Genomic DNA, 18588 nt, shown 5'->3' on the forward strand with positions numbered 1-18588 from the left:
AAATATCTACTGCACTTGTAGGACTTCATGACAAAAAAGAATGTCAAGTATTTCATTAAAAATTTCATATTGATTCCATGCTGAAATAACACTTTAGATATACTGGGTTTAATAAAATATATTATTAAAATTAATCTCACCACTTCCTTTTTACCTTTTTAATGTGTATACTAAGAAATTGAAAATTTCACATGTGTCTTGAATTTGCAGCACAACTGTTTTTATTGCACAGCACTGCTATAAAATAGTCAAGATTCTATGGTAGCATAAAAGAAATACACAGAAGGAATCTGGACACCAGTGTTAAATCACTCTAGGTTTCAAACTCGATTCCCAGGCTTGACTACAAAAGGCTATTTAAACCATAATACAGCAGCTGAAATTTGGCATATAAAAAATGAAAACAATACTACAAAGTCATTTTTTTCCTTTTAAATTGTCAAAAATATACTTAAAACCATTACAAAACATTATAATAGACACAGCGGCTTGCAAATACATTCTTGCAGAGCTAGGAAAAGTAGAGCTAACCCATGAAAATCTCTAGGGAGAAGGCCTGGTGCACTGCAGTGAGTTCCCAAATGATCTATGTACAGTCACCCTGACCTCTGTCATCTGATCACACCACAGCCAGCATGGTCTTTTCTAAAAGCAGGTCTGATGGGTCATCTCTGCACATGCCATGGATTTAGGTCTTAATCACTTCTCACCATGCTTAGCAGACAAACTCTTCCACACAGCGCACAAAGCCCATGCAGCCTGGCCTCTGCTGCCTCTCCCGGGGCGAACATCTCCCTCTCAGCCCCACCAGGCCGGCCCCAGCCCCTGCCCTAGGCTTAGCTGCTCCCTGAGCCGGGAACAGACCCTCACCTCCTCATCTAGGTAATGCTCCGAGGCATTCTTCAGCTCTCACCTCAAGCATCCCTTTATTCAGTTAACAAACTCTCAAGCAAGGACTTCCCTGGTGGTGCAGTGGTTAAGAATCCACCTGCCAATGCAGGGGACACGGGTCCGTGCCCTGGTCCAGGAAGATCCCACATGCCACAGAGCAACTAAGCCTGTGAGCCACAGCTACCGAGCCTGCGCTCTAGAGCCCACATGCCACAACTACTGAAGCCTGCGCACCTAGACCCTGTGCTCCGCAACAAGAGAAGCCACCGCAATGAGAAGCCCGTGCACCACAACCAAGAGTAGCCCCTGCTCGCCACAACTAGAGAAAGGCTGCGTGCAGCAACGAAGACCCAACGCAGCCAAAAATAAAAATTAATTAATTAATTTAAAGAAACCCTCTCAAGCAGAGTTTACTATATGTCAGGCACCATCCTAGGCACATTACAAGTTAACTCATTTAAGATTGGTACTAAATACAACCAAAACCCTAAATCTTAGGTGCTGTTATCATCCTCATTTAACAGATGAGGAAACTGAGGCACAAAGAGTTGCAGTAACTGGCCCAAAGTCATGCAGCTGTAAGGAAAGCCTTCCTAACCTACCTCCTACCTGGGCCAGGCTTCCCTGACCAGGTCAAATTCTCACTGTGAGTTCTCACACCTCTCCTTGACAGCACTTAGCCCAGGTGTAACGTCACCCCGATTCACGTGATAAGTCCTCCCTCCGGAGGGTGGCATGAGGCCTGGCTGTGCCCATCTGTACTCAACTCTGCAATGCTTAGCACAGTACCACACACCTACGAGGGGTTCACTTTTTTAAATTAAACTTTTTATTTCGAGATATTGTGATTTCACATGTGGTTGTAAATAATACAGAGAGCTCCTATATACCCTTTACTCAGTTTCTTCCAATGGTAACTTCTTGCACAATCATGATATTGACACTGACTGACACAGAACTTTCCATCCCAAGGACCCCTCGTGCTGCCCTTTACAGCCTCACCCACTCTCTTCCAGTCCCCCACCCCTTCCTTAACCCCTGGCAACCCATAATCTGCTTTCTATTTCTAAAACTCTTCCACTTCAACAACGTTGTATAAATGGAATCATACAGTCGACCATTTCGGGGATTAGCTCTCTGCACTCAGCAAGACTCTCTGGAGAGCCATCCAGGGGTTGTGTGTCAACAGTTCTTCCCTCTTCGTTGCTAAATAGTGCTCCACGATATGGACACACCACATGTTTGTTTAACCATTCACCCGTGGAAGAATTATCTGCCTCTTTTCTAGGTTTGGGCTATTATAAACAAAGCTGCTATAAATATTCACGTACAGATTTTTTGTGAACTTAAGGCTTCATTTCTCTGGGATAAAAGCCAAGGAGTGCAACAGCTGGGCCATATGGTAACTGCATGGCTGGCTTTTAAAGAAACTGCCAGTTTAACATCCCAACTTTACAGCCCTACCAACAATGTATGGGTGAGCCTGTTTCTCCACATCCTTACCAGCACTTGGTGGTGTCGGTTTTTTTCTTTCTTTCTTTTTTTTAGCCATTCCGATAGGTGTGTAGTGGTATCTCACTGTTCTTTTCATTTGTATTTCCCTAATGGCTGATGACGTTGAACATATTCTTATGTGCTTACTTGCTACCTGCATGTCCTCCTCAGTGAAATGAGTGTTCATATCTTTTGCCGATCTTCTAACTGGATTGTTTTACTGCCCAGTTTCATATTTTAGAATATATATTCTAGATACTAGTCCTTTGTCAGATATGTTGCTTGCAAATATTTTCTCCCACTCTGTAGCTTGGTTTTCTTCCTTTTGATAGGGTCTATCACAGATCAAAAGTAATTCTGATGAAGTTCAACTTGTCAGTATTTCCCTTAAGGAGCGTGCTTTTGGCGTCAACTCTAGGAAATTTACCTACCAAAGATTTCCTCCTAAATTTTTTCCTAAAATTTTTATAGCCTTACATATTACATTTATGTCTGTGGTCCATGTTGAGTGAATCTTTGTATAAGTTGTAAGACACAGGTTGAAGTTTGTTTTTGTTTTTGGACGTATGGATATCCAACTGCTCCAATGCCATTTGCCAAAAAAGTTATCTTCCTGGGCTTCCCTGGTGGCGCAGTGGTTGGGAGTCCGCCTGCCGATGCAGGGAACACGGGTTCGTGCCCCGGAAGGTCCCACATGCCGCGGAGCGGCTGGTCCTGTAAGCCATGGCCGCTGAGCCTGCGCGTCCGGAGCCTGTGCTCCGCAGCAGGAGAGGCCACAATAGTGAGAGTCCCGTGTACCACCAAAAAAAAAAAAAAGTTATCTTCCTTCCACTGAATTGTTTGGGGGGTCTCTGTCAAAAATTAGTGGGGCATATTTGTGTGAGTCTATTTCAGACTTCTCTGTTCTGTTTCATTGATCTGTGTGTCTATACCTAGAGCAGTAAGGACAGTATTGACTACTGGAGCTCTTGAAATTGGATAGATTGATTTCTCACACTTGGTTCTTATTTTTCAAAATTGTTTTGGTTATTCTAGTTCCTTTGCCTTTCCATATAAATTTTGGAATAGCCTGGTCTATATCTACAGAACCTTGCTGGATCAATTAATGTCTATAGTATGAATGAATAGCAAATGCCTAACGGATGACGGATACATCTGTACTTGGACGTTGCATGGGAACTCGAATTCAACAAGACCTAAGCCAAATACTTATTTGCCCCAAACTTGCTCGTCCTCCCCCTCTCCCTATCTCAGTTTACAGGATCACCATCTACCTAGTAGCCAAAGTCAGTTTGGAGAGTCACTGATTAATGCATTTAACAACCATCTGCTGAGCGCCCAGCATGTGCTGGGGTGATGAGTAAGAAATGGTCCCTATTCCCAAGGCAGTGAACGTGAAAGACAGACAAACAATGACATATGGTGTGAGAAGCGCCAGAGGAGAAGTATGCTCAAGGTACATGATGACACTGAGCAGGAACAAGCTGCTGCCTGGGAAAGTCTGCGAACACTGAAAGAGGAAATGAGTACTGAAGGATTAGGACGCATCAACTAGGCCAACTATGAGGTGCCAAATCAATAAAGGAAAAGAAAAAAGTACATGCAAAAACACAGCAGCATAATAAGACCTGCTCGGGTAGCTTATGGAAGAGGCAGGGGCTGGAGAGTAGCCGAGGAGGTGGACGGACGCCAGAGAAAGGCAGGCGCTCCTAGGTCCTGCTGAGGAACTTACTCGTGACAACACGTGAGAAACCATTAAGAGGTTTAAAAGAGAAATCACCTGATCAGATACAAACTTTAACAAGCAACAGCAGCAGCAGCGTGGAAGGCAGAGGAGAAGGGCAAGAGTGACCCGGGGAGGACTCCAGGAGACCTGGAAGAGCCCTGGACACAGCACAGTGAGGTCACCACCGAACTGAGTCATGGCCACATGAAGAAGTAGGAACGGCTGCGAGGGACATTTAAGAGGCCACGGTAGCTAACAAAACGCGAGGAACGTGAAGGAGAAATCTAAGGTATCTGCTCGGTTTCTGACTTGATTGATTCAAAACAGCTGGAAGAAACAAAGTGCAATCTGCAGCAGCTTGTAGACTCAGAACCAGAGCGTTCTTTCCAACAGCAGGATTACACACCCAGGCTTTAGTCCTATTCCAGGCCAGACTGCAGTGAGGGGATGGCGACCCTGAGCGCACCAGTCTAGCCCCTGAACTGCAGACACTGAGCAGTTCAGCACCAGAACTGGGGGGTGGGGAGCAGAACGAGGGAGACCTGGAACCCAGAGCCTGAGGGAGGCACGCTGCTTCTTCATAGCTTCCAACAAGGTTTTGCCCTCTCATCAAGGGGACTGGGTAGGCCTGAGGACCATGGCTAAGTTGCAAAGGTGTGTCAGTCAGCTATCTGACAGAACAGCAGGCACAATCAACCCCAGAGAAAGAAGAAAAGAAAATCCCAAATGTCAGCAGCCAGAGATGAACAAAAGTCTCAAGAGCAGGGCTTCCCTGGTGGCACAGTGGTTAGGAATCTGCCTGCCAATGCAGGGGACACGGGTTCGAACCCTGGTCCGGGAAGATCCCACATGCCGCAGAGCAACTAAGCCCGTGAACCACAACTACTGAGCCTGTGCTCTAGAACCCGTGAGCAACAACTACTGAGCCCACGTGCCACAACTACTGAAGCCCAAGTGCCTAGAGCCCATGCTCCGCAACAAGAGAAGCCACCGCAATAAGAAGCCCGCGCGTTGCAACGAAGACCCAACACAGCCAAAAATTTAAAAACAAACAAACAAAGTCTCAACAGCAATAACCGCAGGGAGGTGGAACTCTGACTGATATAGCCACTTGGAAGTAAGGAGCTTCCTCACATAAATATTTCAAGAACTAGGTGTGCTAAAGACTTGTCAAAGATTAAAACGTGACAATGAATTTCAACACAATCATTTACACATTTACTAAAGTTTGTAAAATGGCCACTCGTGTACCAGAAACTGTAAAAAAAATACAGACAAAATTTTTATTTATTAATGGCATCATATCTGTACAGGCCTTACAGCTTTCAATAAACTTCAGCATAAATTACATAATATACTGTCCTCAAAAGGGATATAGTAATTTTTTCCTATAAATTACTATATATCCATATAATGACAGGCAACGCATGACAGATGTCACAGAAGACACTGAAATTGTTACAGGAGCTCGGGGAAAAGACTGCATCCATCTGTAATTGATGATGCGAAGACTTCTTTGGAAGAGACACACTTGAATTGGACCTTAAAAGGTAAGTGGGAGGGATTCTCTAGCAGTCCAGTGGTTAGGACTCGTGCTTTCACTGCCAGGGCTCCAGGCTCAAACTCTGGGAGGAGAATTAAGATCCTGCAAGCACGTGGTGTGGCCAAAAAAAAGGTAAGTGGGATTTTATGGGGCAGAGGTGGGAGAAGAGGTTAGTTCATTGAAGCAACAGTGAAGCATTGGCGTGAATCAAGCCATGGAGCCAAGAAGGTGACAAAGACATTTGGCGATGAGTGAGTGTGTGCAGAGAACACAAGTCCAATGCAAGGTTTCGTGGTCAGATAAGTCTGGGTAATAAAACATACCCTGTGTAGAATTGTAATGGTTAACAGAATAAGAAAGGTTCTTGAGAAAACCTGTAGTAAACATTAACTTCATAAACAAAATTTATTAAAAGTTTCTCAAATTTATTTTACCAGGGAATGACCCCTCTACCCATTATAACATCATGAAACTTAGATCAGAACATCACCATATTAAAAAAGAATTTACCCTAACACAAATTGTCAGTACTTACAAGACATGACAGTAATGAAACGCATTTCTCCCCAAAGTAATATTTCCTGGTATTTTATCCTACTGTCCATTAAGTTAGCTGCATGTCCAAATCACTGCACCTTAGATATTTCTCTTCAAAAAAGTATTAAATGGATAACCTGCTAAAGAAAGTGGCTTTCTATTCTGAAGAAAATTTCCCAGATTCATAAATATTTTTAGATCCAGTCAAAAGATAACTGCTAGATGATTTTAAAAGGAAAAACACACACACAAATATAAAAGTCAGACTATAACAAGTAAAAAGGTAAACAATCCAACAAAAAAATGCTGTGGAGGACTTAGACTTTGAAAACTAAATAATTTCCATGACTTTACAAGACAGAAACTGTTCAACTACTTCCCATGAGGGCAAGAAATGTATTTACCTGACATGGTTCCAATCAAAGTTGCAGATCAAATCTCTCTATATTTCAGCAATGCAAATGGGCATTTTCCCCACGTGGGTTCATCTTTTATTTTATATTTAACCTTATACTTAACCGAAGAACACTGATCTTTAAGAATCAAAATGTATCATAGCTACAATGTTTATATACACATGTGAAAGTGCATAATTAAAAAACACAAGAAGAGTTTATTAGAGTAGTGGCATGAGGATTAAAAAAAAAGATTTTCCAGAGTTTCTGTAATTTTACATTATTTTTATAACTGAAGAATAAATGGACCTGTGCTGCCATCTCTCTCACCCCATCTTTTCTTCCAGCATTTTGTTGAGTCTCGCTCGCAATGAAGTGCAGCCAGTGAGAGCAAGAGCTCTGAAATCACATTGCCAGGCTTCAGTCTCAGTTCTGACACTGACTGTGACCTTGGGCAAATTAATTAAATCCTCTATGCCTCAGTTTCCACAGCTCTATAACGGGAAAAATCAAAGTACCTACTTCAAGGGGTTGGAGAATTGAGATAATCCACAAAACCACTTAGGAAAGATCCTGAACCATAGAATTCACTCAATAAATATTAACACATCATATTTTAGATCCCTGCTGAAAGGTATGACTGGAAACTAAGATGAAAGCTCTACAAAGCAGTGATAGTGGCCAAACCTCACAGGATACTGCTTTGATATCTGACCCACCACAGAGATCAAATCTGGCTTCCTGAGCCATCTGAAAATTATTACCAACATGTCACAACAGGAAATGGAAAGCCTATCACCAACATGACCTGGAAAACAGCCAATTCACTGACATAAAATCCTAACCTCAGCAAATCCTTCCCCTAAACTGTATATATCCAAAACCAGGTTAAATATTGGCATTCCTAATGAGCTATGTATGATTGAAAACACATGCTAAAACACAAGTTCCAACTAAAGTTGTAGGTACTATACATTCATATTGATCTCTTAAAATAATGTGACCTGTTTTTCAAACAAAGATTCAGTCTTTGAAGAGTGTGGGGAGTTAGGTGTGGGAGAGCTGCAATCGGCCTTGGGTTCTTCCAACAGTGGCTGTTCCTATTAACCAGAGGTCATAAAAGCTGGCTTAACCTGAGTAAATAACTGCAGGGCACACACCTGGTTTTTAAGCCACAGTCTGTAACAAGAAAATCAGCAACAGCACCTTTTAGGATGAAATCAACAACCTATACACGAGCATTTTAACTTCTCTGTGTACTCCCGTGCTACACAGACAGTATTTTCCAGTGACTCACAGAAGCAAGTAAAATTGACTGACATCAGTTAAATTATTTCCATGCCGACCTCATCAAGAAAAGATTCTTCTAAATTAACTCTTGAGAGATGAAAAGTAAAGCATTTCTGGAAAGATTCAACAAAGACAAACCACAGTGATGCTGCTGTAACTGAACTGCATGCTGTAAACTCAAAAAAGTTTATAGTTTGCAGAACTGAACTTTTGAATTACCAAAGAGAAAAAATGGTACCAGTCACTGTTGATTCATTTCTTATTAAAAAAAAAAAAAGAATTTTCTTCCAAAGGAAACACAAATCTCGGTCTCTAATATGCATAACGTATGTGTAATTATCTTCTAGGTGCTCCGGTTTTGAAATGCTATACAAATAAAGCACATTATATACAATATCGATTTCTGAGTCTAAGGTGGTTTCCGGTCCAAGTCTAAGAACAAAACACAAATGTTACATATACACACAAACTATGTCTTGATATACACATAAATCTAAAGAAAGAGACACTGAACTTTATAGTTGGGCAAATTTCGCAAAAGCAAAACCCACAATTAATCTCTTCCTGGCACCTATGTCCATTCTGCTCACAGGTCTTTCGGCGGTTCCCGAAGGAAGCAGGTGAAAGCTCAGAGAACGGCCGCGGGCCACACCTGCTGCTGGCGGGGTCAGCGTCCCAGGACGGAGAGGCTAGCGGCCCGCCCTGCCCCGCGGAAGCCACGGCCCCGGACCCCCTGCCGCCGCCGCCACTCACCTCGCCGCTCAGAGGCAGACAGCAGCCCCGGGGCCGCGTCCTGCGCCGCCGGCGGGCTCCGCATCTGAGGGCGGCCGGCGCGGCCAGCCCCACCGCGACCGCAACCCACGGGCTCAGCCGGGAGGGAGCCGCATCAAGTAGCAGCCGCCGGCTCCGGGGCCCTGGACTCGACCCGCTGCTGCCCCGAATCAAACACGACCGCCTCCGAGCTCACCTCCCTCTGGAGGGACCGCAGCTGCAGCCATGCTCCAACTCGGGGAGGAACTGGAGCGGCCGGCCACCAGCACCCCTCCTCGGCGCTCGGCCCGACTCCGGCCGCCGGCGACGGGCCCGCAGGAAGGACTGCGGCTCGGGACCGTCCCGCCCGACCCACCGACCCCAGGAAGCCGACAGGAGCGGCGCTAGCAGGGCCGACAGGTGCGTCGGCGCCTGACGTCACCGCGTAGCCGTGAACGGCCGGTCGGAGCCGCGTAGACGCCCATTGGGCCGTGTGGGAACAGGGGGCGGGACGCGTGGAGGCAGTAGGCGGGACCTTTTGGAGCAGGGGCGGGGCTTGTGGAGGATGGGGAGGGACTTGTGGCGGCAGGGGGCGGGCCGCGTAGGAGCGGTAGGCGGGCCGTGTGTGGGTAGTGGGAGGGCCGTGCGATGCAGTGGGCGGGGCCGTGGCGCCTTGGGGCGGGGCCGGCTAGGGGCGCGACCTTTCCCAGCTGGTGGGTCACGCCCCTCGCGCTGTGGGCGGGGGGGGGGGGTCCTAGTCTTGGTGACCTCGCGAGAGGACTGAGGTGGCACCGGGCCGCTCTCCCCGAAGGGCACTGCGCGCAGTCCGGCGGATCTCAGGTTCGCGTTCGGCGCCGGCGGGACCTCGGCGTCCAGCAGCGCGGAGACTGGGCTACCGTGGCGGGAGCGTTGATTCCGTGGGCAGCCGGTCTGTCTGAGCTTACGCGCGGACCCGGCTCCGCGCCGGCACCCGGTTAGCCTTTATGAATTGTCAAAAATAATGCTTGTTAATTGACTATTTTGGAGAAAACGTGTAACCTGAGGACTCGAATGGCAGAGCTGAGTTGATTTCCTTTTGGCAGACAGCTGTGGAACTCCTCAGGCGCGCCAGTGCGGAATCCCAGAGCAGGGAGGGCCGCACAAGGACAGTCCAGGACGCGGCTCTGCGGCGTGGGGACCTCCTGAATCCCACAGGTGACCTCTGACCTGGGGGGGGGCGGGGAGGAGATGTCCAACAGCACCTGGTGGCAAGGAAAGGAAGAAGTGTAAAGGCGAATGGTGCCCTGCTGTTACTGGAATGTAGGTGGAAGGGGGATGAGGAGGTGGGTTGTTGATGCAGTTGTATGGAAGAGTTTGTGTTTTATCCCAGATAACTGGGAGTTGTTGAAACGGTTGTGGTTGTTGTTGTTTGAGTAGTTTTTCCTGCACAATTTTTATTATGAAAATTTTCAAACCCAAAATACCTGAGAGTATGAAATGAGTTTATTGCATACTCAAATATGGTTTTTCATTTCTTTAAGGTATATGATAAACACTCTAAAATTTTCGGTCTTAAAAGTCTAAAGTCGGGCTTCCCTGGTGGCACAGTGGTTAAGAACCCGCCTGCCAATGCAGGGGACACGGGTTCGAGCCCTGGTCTGGGAAGATCCCACATGCCGCGGAGCAACTAAGCCCGTGTGCCACAACTACTGAGCCCATGTGCCACAACTACTGAGTCCGCGTGCCTAGAGCCCGTGCTCCGGAACAAGAGAAGACACCACAACGAAGAGTAGCCCCCGCTCACCGCAAATAGAGAAAGCCCACGCACAGCAATGAAGACCCAATGCAGCCAAAGATAAATAAATGAATAAGATTTTTTTTTTTAAGTCTAACATCAACTTACAGTAGCTGCATGTAACATGGAAGTGTTTTAATCATGGGCATGACGGGATCAGTCATCTAGATGCAAAAATCCTGCTGTATTAGCTTCATCTGTATTCGGGTGTAATTTTTTACCCTGAAACTTGTGACAGTCGGAGGCAGACATTATGAAACTCTCCCCAAAGATACTTCAACATGCATCTCAAGAATAACACCTCTCCAACACGATCAAATATCACAGCTAGGAAGTTAACAATAAATCCCTCATATCGTCTGATAACCAGGCTATATTTAAATTTTGCCAGTTGTCAACAACAACGAAACATCTTTTGCAGACTTTTTTTTCAAACCAGGATCCAGACAAGTGTCTTTTTTTTTTTTTTTTTTTTTTTGGCGGTACGTGGGCCTTTCACTGTTGCGGCCTCTCCCATTGTGGAGCATAGGCTCCAGACGCGCAGGCTCAGCGGCCATGGCTCATGGGCCCAGCCGCTCCGCGGCATGTGGGATCTTCCCGGACCAGGGCACGAACCCGTATCCTCTGCATTGGCAGGCAGACTCTCAACCACTGCGCCACCAAGGAAGCCCCAGACAAGTTTTAAACGTTGCATTTTGGTTATGTTTCTTACATCTCTTTTATTCTTCAACAGCCCCTCCAATTTTTCATAGCACTGATGTTTTAAAGAGACAAGTTGCCTTGTAGAGTGTTGCACGTTGAACCGTTGTCTTTTAATCGTAAGAGTAATCATGGCTTGTGTAGATTGACTGTGTCCCCAAAGAACCCCCTCCCTCCCCTACCCCATGCTTTATTTGGAAGTAGGGTCTTACAGATGTGACCAAGGAAAGTTATTAGGATGGGCCCTAATTCAACAGGACTGGTGTCCTCAGAAGAGAAGAGACACAAAGACAGACATACAGGAAGATGGCATGTGAAAATGGAGGCAGAGACTGGAATGATGCTGTTCAGAGCTAAGGAGTGCCGGGGGCACCAGAAGCTGGAAGAAGTAAGGAAGGATTCTCCCCGAGAGCCCTTCAGGAGAGCAGAACCCTGTTGACACCTTGATTTCAGACTTCTGGCCTCCAGAACTGTGTGAGAATAAATTTCTATTGTTTTAAGACCACCAGTTTGTGGTACTTTGTATGAAAATATGAAATGCAAGTTGATGTCATCCTGTACAACCTGACCAACCTTAGTGCCGCTCGCCACAAAAAGATACTATTAAGTATGTCTTGGATATCTTTCCAGGGACTTTTTAGGCATGTACAAACATATTACGTACGTAAAATGATGGAGGAAACTTTATTCACCAGTAGCCCTGTTAAGAGCCTGGCTTGGCTTGGCCAAACCTTCTGGTAAGTGTTTAGGGTAGGAGACCCTAGATAGGTCTCAGCTGGTTCCTAGAGTCCAGGGAAGCACGTGGAGGGAGAGGAGGCTGTTTTCCTTTGGAGAGGGGAAAGGAGCCCTGTCGACCGGGAGAAGGTGGGGTAAGTGCTGAAGGAGAGTTTGCTGTCGAGTGTTGCACAGCAGGGTGTGCAAGAGAAGCTTCTTTGCCTCCCTACCAAATTGTATCAAACTCTGTATCACACACTAATGCCTTTGATTATGTACACTTTGGGGGCCCTCCAGTAAAACACAAGAGAGTAATGAATATCTGATCTAAATATGTATTTTTTGTATCTTTGAGGCACATAGCACTCTATAAGCATTAATATCAACATTCTAGATTCAACTCATCCTTTTTGATAGCTGCATACAACATATCACATAAAAGGTCTTTAAGTAGGGTCCGGTGACATGATTCTACTTGTTGTTGTAGGACTGAGGCCGCTGTTTTGTTGCTTTCTTGCCAGCTGTTAACTGGAGATCACTCTAAGCTCCCAGAGGTTGGTCTCAAGTCCCAACCAAATGGCTCTCACAATGTAGTGACTTACCTCTTCAAAGCCAGCAGAATTTCTCTTCCTTTCCCTTGAATTAGACTTCTTTGAAGGGCAGGAGGGGTTATGTAATTAGGTCAAGCCCACCCATCATAATTTCATTTTTTTATGAACTCAAGGTCAGTTGACTAATAACGTTATCATGGAAGTGAAATCCACCATATTTACAGACCAGCCCACACTCAAGGAGCAGCAGTTATACCAGGCACGTACACCAGGGCCTGGGAATCTCGGGGCCACATCAGAATTCTGCCCGCAGCAGCCCCCGCTCCAGCCCCTAATGATTCACAGGTAAAGTGCATTCAGTCCTTCCCAACGTTCGCAAGGGCCTCGTGCCAGTACAGCATCTGCGTGAAGTCCAGGGTCTCATCTAAATCTAAATCTCATCTGTTCAGTGTCCAAAAGCTCTTCCAAGTCAGGTGAAGATGGGGCCCCTGGGTGTAATCCACGAATTCCTCTTCGTCTGTGGACCAGTGACACTAAAGAACCAAGTTACCTGCTCCCAACACTCTCGAAATACAGGGCTGGGACAGGCAGAGGAGCAGTGGCCGGCCTTCCAGCCCCCAGGGAGAGGAAGGAAGATGGGGGCCTGTTCTCAACACACAGCCGCCTTCCACGGTGGTGAGGGTGCCCCTCTCTGCCCTGAGTGCAGTAGCTGGATTTGGGGTGGTTTTGTGTTTTTGAGAAAAGGAAAACCCCTTTGTGTTGCCCTCAGCCAAGAGGATTTTGCGCCTTAATAGGCTAGAGCATCAGCTTTTCCAGATCCTGTATCTGCCTCACGGGCTGACAGCCTCTTCACTTCCTGACTCAGCACCGGCACCAGCTCACAAAGCAGGTTTTTCTCACTGTGACTTTATTTCATAACCGTTACCTTTGCCCTTCCCTGTCGCTAGGCCTCGCATAAAATTATAGGAGTTTACACAGCAGATTTCCTTAACTCCAAATCTCAGGCTAGGCCATTTAAACAAACAGGCAGAACACACCCAAAGTTCTTGCTATCTAAGCCCAGAACCATGAGGCCTAGTTACCCAACGTGTGTGGTAGTCAGAGGGCCACTCAGGTGACCTTTGTAGGATCAAGAAATTCAGCTTCTTGCAATTAAAATAAACTATGCCCCAGAATATTACAAAAATTGTGTGTCTGGTTTATTCGGAAAGCCTAAAGATTCAAGTCTTCTAAGGACATATCTTAGGACCTGCCAAAATTAGGAATCCTTTCCCTTGTTACCAGGAAAGTGTACTCTCCCTTGTATACTTCTGAGTGCAAGGAGTTGAAAATTGTAGGACATCAGGCAAAAGACTTTCACTCCTTTTAAATTATTTTTAATATACAGGGCAGAGTAATACCCAGAGATTACCTGCTTGATGTTGTGTGGGAGGGTACCTCCGTGCAATGGTACCCTCCAAATACACGAGCAGACGAGTTTTCCCAGAGGTCAGGGAAAGAAAGCCAACACACCTTGAGAAGCCAGGGAGAAAGAAAGTCAACACAGTTAGATAGGGTGCAAGGCGGGTGGAAGGATTAAAACCTGTGGTCATGCAATGTACATACATCCTGTCTCTTTTTGGTACGTCAGCCTCCTGTGGATGGTGGGGTAAGTAGAACCAGAGGTGAGGTTTGAGCGAGGGTGCAGAAATGGAAGGTGCCCTAAGCCAACGACACACTCTGGCTCTGTCAGAGAGGTGTAGAGCGAGAGGGCCTGGCCACAGCCCCAGGTTGCCTGTTAACCTGCTGAGCACTTTTTGGGCAGGACACGTAGGACACAGTAAGCGTGTCACCTCTGGGTGGCAGGATTAAGACCCATGAACGTTGGGTGTCTCGTGGACATTTAGTGTGCCGTGAAGATACGGTGCTTGATGCATATTCGATGCCTCTTGTATGTTGAGTGCCTCACGAACATGTGGCGTCTCTTGGGCTTTCCAGCCTTTTCTATCTCTGTTCACAAGTATCAGTATATGCCCTACTGACCTCATCTGTCCACCATGTCTCACAGCTGAGTAACTTACTTCTCTGTGCTTAACACATGAGCTTTTTCTATCCTATTTATTTCTTTTCTCCCAGGACAGAATTCAGTTTTCTCAGACAACACAGTCCTGGGCTTCAGAGCGGGTACGGTGCCCAGCTGGTGATGGGGGTGCCCACAATGCAGTCAGACTTCTCGGGACTCTTTCATTGCTGGTATCGTGGTAGAATTCACGGAACCATGCTCATACCCAAGCCCAGTTTTCTCTTATTTTACTTGGGACCCTGTTGGACAAGTTTCTTAGGTTCTTTCTTAGAAAAATGTTGAAAAGGAAGTGAAAACTTTTCTAAACTAAGTGGAATTTTTCACAAGAGATTTACAGACATTCTCTGTTTTCTTCTCTCGCTGAAGATATGTAGCCTAAATTGGGGGAGAGGTGCCTAGCTTTGAGAACAGACAATAGTCGCAGTCACAGTATTGTGCTATAACGTCCAACATGAGGAACTGTAGTTAACACTAGAGTTAACTGTGTGGTATATTTGAAAATTGTTCAGAGACCAGGTACGAAGAGTTCTCATCACAAGGGGAAGAAACATGTTTTTCCGTTTTTTGGTATCTACATGAGGTGATGGATGTTAACTAAGCATTGTGGTCATTGTTTCACCATATATGTGAGTCAAATCATGATGCTGTACCCCTTGAACGTATGCAGTGCTGTACATCAACTGTATTTCAATAAAACTGGAAAAACCCAAACCAAACCAATGACTAAAAATAAATAAAAAGCTGTCAGCACACAGGAAGTAGTTGGAGGCACAGCAAACTATGTAATGTGAATAAAGCCAGGCTCCTGTACTTTAAGTCATAGTTTCTGGTTGGAACTGAGCTGAAGCACTAATAACAACAACTCTACCAGGACTCGTACTAGCTTTACTCCTCCTCCAGCAACCAGCCAACAAAACCTTGAAACTCTCAAGGAAAGTGAAAAAGAAGAATAACGCACAGTGCTAAGAGTGTGCTTATTCCAACCATTTCTGGTTCCCCGGGAGATCCAGAGAACAGATGGTAGACATCGCCAGTGAGTGCATGTGGTGGCACTCATTCCTTTCTGCCAGCATTTCTGTCACTCTGGAAGTGGCAGCTTGTAATGTGCTATTTTATAGACTTAGCAAAAGGAGTGAAAAAGAGCACTTTTTCACAGAAATCTGGAATCAGATTTCAGTTTCTCCTAGATTCTTGTTCTCTGGCCTCAGTCAAGTTGCTCTAAGTTTTCCCTGAAATAGAAAAACCTGGAGATATGATTATTTCCCATAACAACTTTAGAAATACGTTAAAAAACAGGTCCGCAGGGCTTCCCTGGTGGCACAGTGGTTGAGGGTCCGCCTGCCGATGCAGGGGACGCGGGTTCGTGCCCCGGTCCAGGAAGATCCCACATACCACGGAGCGGCTGGGCACGTGAGCCATGGCCGCTGAGCCTGTGCGTCCCGGAGCCTGTGCTCCTCAGCAGCAGAGGCCACAACAGTGAGAGGCCCGCATACTGCAAAAAAACAAACAAACAAACAAAAAAACAGGTCCGCAGAAAATCAGAGATATGAACAAAGCCACGGAGATCTGCTTCATGTATTTGTGAGCTGTTTCAGAAAAAGAACGTTGATTCTATCACTTAGTTTCATGCACATTGTCAAGAGGAAGGGAAAGGGATTGAGAAGTTCTATTAGGAAAATAGGGATGCGGTTCTAGTCTAGAATTTCTTCCTGATTTCACCAGCATCAGGGAAGTAGTTGAAAATGACCTTTTCTTGTCCTTTGCCTTTTTCCTTAAGGGAGAACACGAAATTATATTGAATAGATTTGCAGTCTTGATAATATTTTTTAAACATCTTTATTGCAGTATAGTTGCTTTACAATATTGTGTTAGTTTCTGCTTTATAACAAAGTGAATCAGCTATACGTATACATATATCCCCATATCTCCTTCCTCTTGCATCTGCCTGCCACCCTCCCTATCCCACCCCTCTAGGTGGTCACAAAGCACCCAGCTGATCTCCCTGTGCTATGGGGCTGTTTCCCCCTAGCTATCTATTTTACATTTGGTAGTGTATATATGTCCATGCTGCTCTCTCACTTTGTCACAGCTTCCCCTTCCCCTTCCCCATGTCCTCAAATCCATTCTCTACGTCTGCGTCTTTATTGCTATCCTGCCACTAGGTTCTTCAGAACCTTTTTTTTTTTTTTTTAGATTCCAAATATAGGTGTTAGCATACAGTATTTCTTTTTCTCTTTCTGACTTACTTCACTCTGTATGACAGACTCTAGGTCCATCCACCTCACTACAAATAACTCGATTTCATTTCTTTTTACGGCTGAATAATATTCCATTGTATACATGTGCCACATCTTCTTTATCCATTCATCCGATGATGGACGCTTAGGTTGCTTCCATCTCCTGGCTATTGTAAATAGAGCTGCAATGAACATTGTGGCACATGACTCTTTTTGAATTATGGTTTTCTCAGGGTATATGACCAGTAGTGGGATGGCTGGGTCGTATGGTAGTTATATTTCTAGTTTTTTAGGAACTTCCATGCTGTTCTCCATAGTGGCTGTTTCAATTTACATTCCCACCGACAGTGCAAGAGGGTTCCCTTTTCTCCACACCCTCTCCAGCATTTATTGTTTGTAGATTTTTTGATGATGGCCGTTCTGACTGGTGTGAGGTAATACTTCATTGTAGTTTTGATTTGCATTTCTCTAATGATTAGTGATGTTGAGCATCCTTTCATGTGTTTGTTGGCAATGTGCATATCTTCTTTGGAGAAATGTCTATTTAGGTCTTCTGCCCATTTTTGGATTGGGTTGTTTGTTTATTTGATATTGAGCTGCATGAGCTACTTGTATATTTTGGAGATTAATCCTTTGTCAGTTGCTTCGTTTGCAAATATTTTCTCCCATTCTGAGGGTAATCTTTTCGTCTTGTTTATGGTTTCCTTTGCTATGCAAAAGCCTTTAAGTTTCATTAGGTCCCATTTGTTTATTTTTGTTTTTATTTCCATTTCTCTAGATGGTGGGTCAAAAAGGATCTTACTGTGATTTATGTCTTAGAGTGCTCTGCCTGTGTTTTCCTCTAAGAGTTTCATAGTGTCTGACCTTACATTTAGCTCTTTAATTCATTTTGAGTTTATTTTTGTGTATGGTGTTAGGGAGTGTTCTAAATGCATTCTTTTACATGTAGCTGTCCAATATTCCCAGCACCACTTATTGAGGGCTGTCTTTTCTCCATTGTATATTCTTGCCTCCTTTATCAAAGATAAGGTGACCATATGTGTGTGGGTTTATCTCTGGGCTTTCTATCCTGTTCCATTGATCTATGTTTCTGTTTTTGTGCCAGTACCATACTGTCTTGATTCCTGTAGCTTTGTAGTATAGTCTGAAGTCAGGGAGCCTGATTCCTCCAGCTCAGTTTTTCTTTCTCAATATTGCTTTGGCTAGTCGGGGTCTTTTGTGTTTCCATACAAATTGTGAAATTTTTTGTTCTACTTCTGTGAAAAACGCCGTTGGTAGTTTGATAGAGATTGCACTGAATCTGTAGATTGCTTTGGGTAGTATAGTCATTTTCACAATGTTGACTCTTCCAATCCAAGAACATGGTATATCTCTCCATCTGTTTGTATCATCTTTAATTTTTTTCATCATTGTCTTATAGTTTTCTGCATACAGGTCTTTTGTCTTCTTAGGTAGGTTTATTCCTAGGTATTTTATTCTTTTTGTAGCAAAGGTAAATAGAAGTGTTTCCTTAATTTCTCTTTCAGATTTTTCATCATTAATGTATGGGAATTCAAGAGATTTCTGTGCATTAATTTTGTATCCTGCTACTTTAACTCATTGATCAGCCCTAGCAGTTTTCTGGTAGCATCTTTAGGATTCTCTACATATAGTATCATGTCATCTGCAAACAGTGACAGCTTTACTTCTTCTTTTTTGATTTGGATTCTTTTTATTTCTTTTTCTTCTCTGATTGCTGTGGCTAAAACTTCCAAAACTATGTTGAATAATAGTGGTGAGAGTGGGCAACCTTGTCTTGTTCCCTATATTAGAGGAAATGGCTTCAGTTTTTCACCACTGAGAATGATGTCGGCTGTGGATTTGTTATATATGGCCTTTATTATGTTGAAGTAAGTTCCCTCTGTGCCTACTTTCTGCCGGGTTTT

General features: G+C 44.8%; 2 protein-coding genes across 7 annotated transcripts in view; one reads left to right on the forward strand and one right to left on the reverse strand.

Annotated features, from left to right (window-relative positions):
- CLCN3 (chloride voltage-gated channel 3) overlaps window positions 1-9038 on the reverse strand; it is an 83757-nt gene extending 74719 nt beyond the window's left edge. For 3 of the 5 annotated variants that reach the window (XM_060015302.1, XM_060015307.2, XM_060015306.1), the window contains exon 1: window positions 8630-9038. The gene's annotated coding sequence lies outside the window, so the exon portion shown is untranslated. The remainder of the gene's footprint in view (window positions 1-8629) is intronic. The other 2 variants (XM_060015304.1, XM_060015303.1) reach the window with 1 other exon arrangement.
- Window positions 9039-9439: 401 nt separating this feature from the next.
- Window positions 9440-18588, forward strand: part of NEK1 (NIMA related kinase 1) — a 231692-nt gene continuing 222543 nt past the window's right edge. The window contains exons 1-3 of one of the 2 annotated variants that reach the window (XM_060015312.1): window positions 9440-9599; window positions 9709-9820; window positions 11357-11573. The gene's annotated coding sequence lies outside the window, so the exon portion shown is untranslated. Of the gene's footprint in view, window positions 9821-11356; window positions 11574-18588 lie in introns of both variants that reach the window. The other variant, XM_060015311.1, reaches the window with a different exon arrangement.

This window comes from Delphinus delphis, chromosome 6 (assembly GCF_949987515.2).
Source record: "Delphinus delphis chromosome 6, mDelDel1.2, whole genome shotgun sequence".
Lineage (NCBI taxonomy): Eukaryota > Metazoa > Chordata > Mammalia > Artiodactyla > Delphinidae > Delphinus > Delphinus delphis.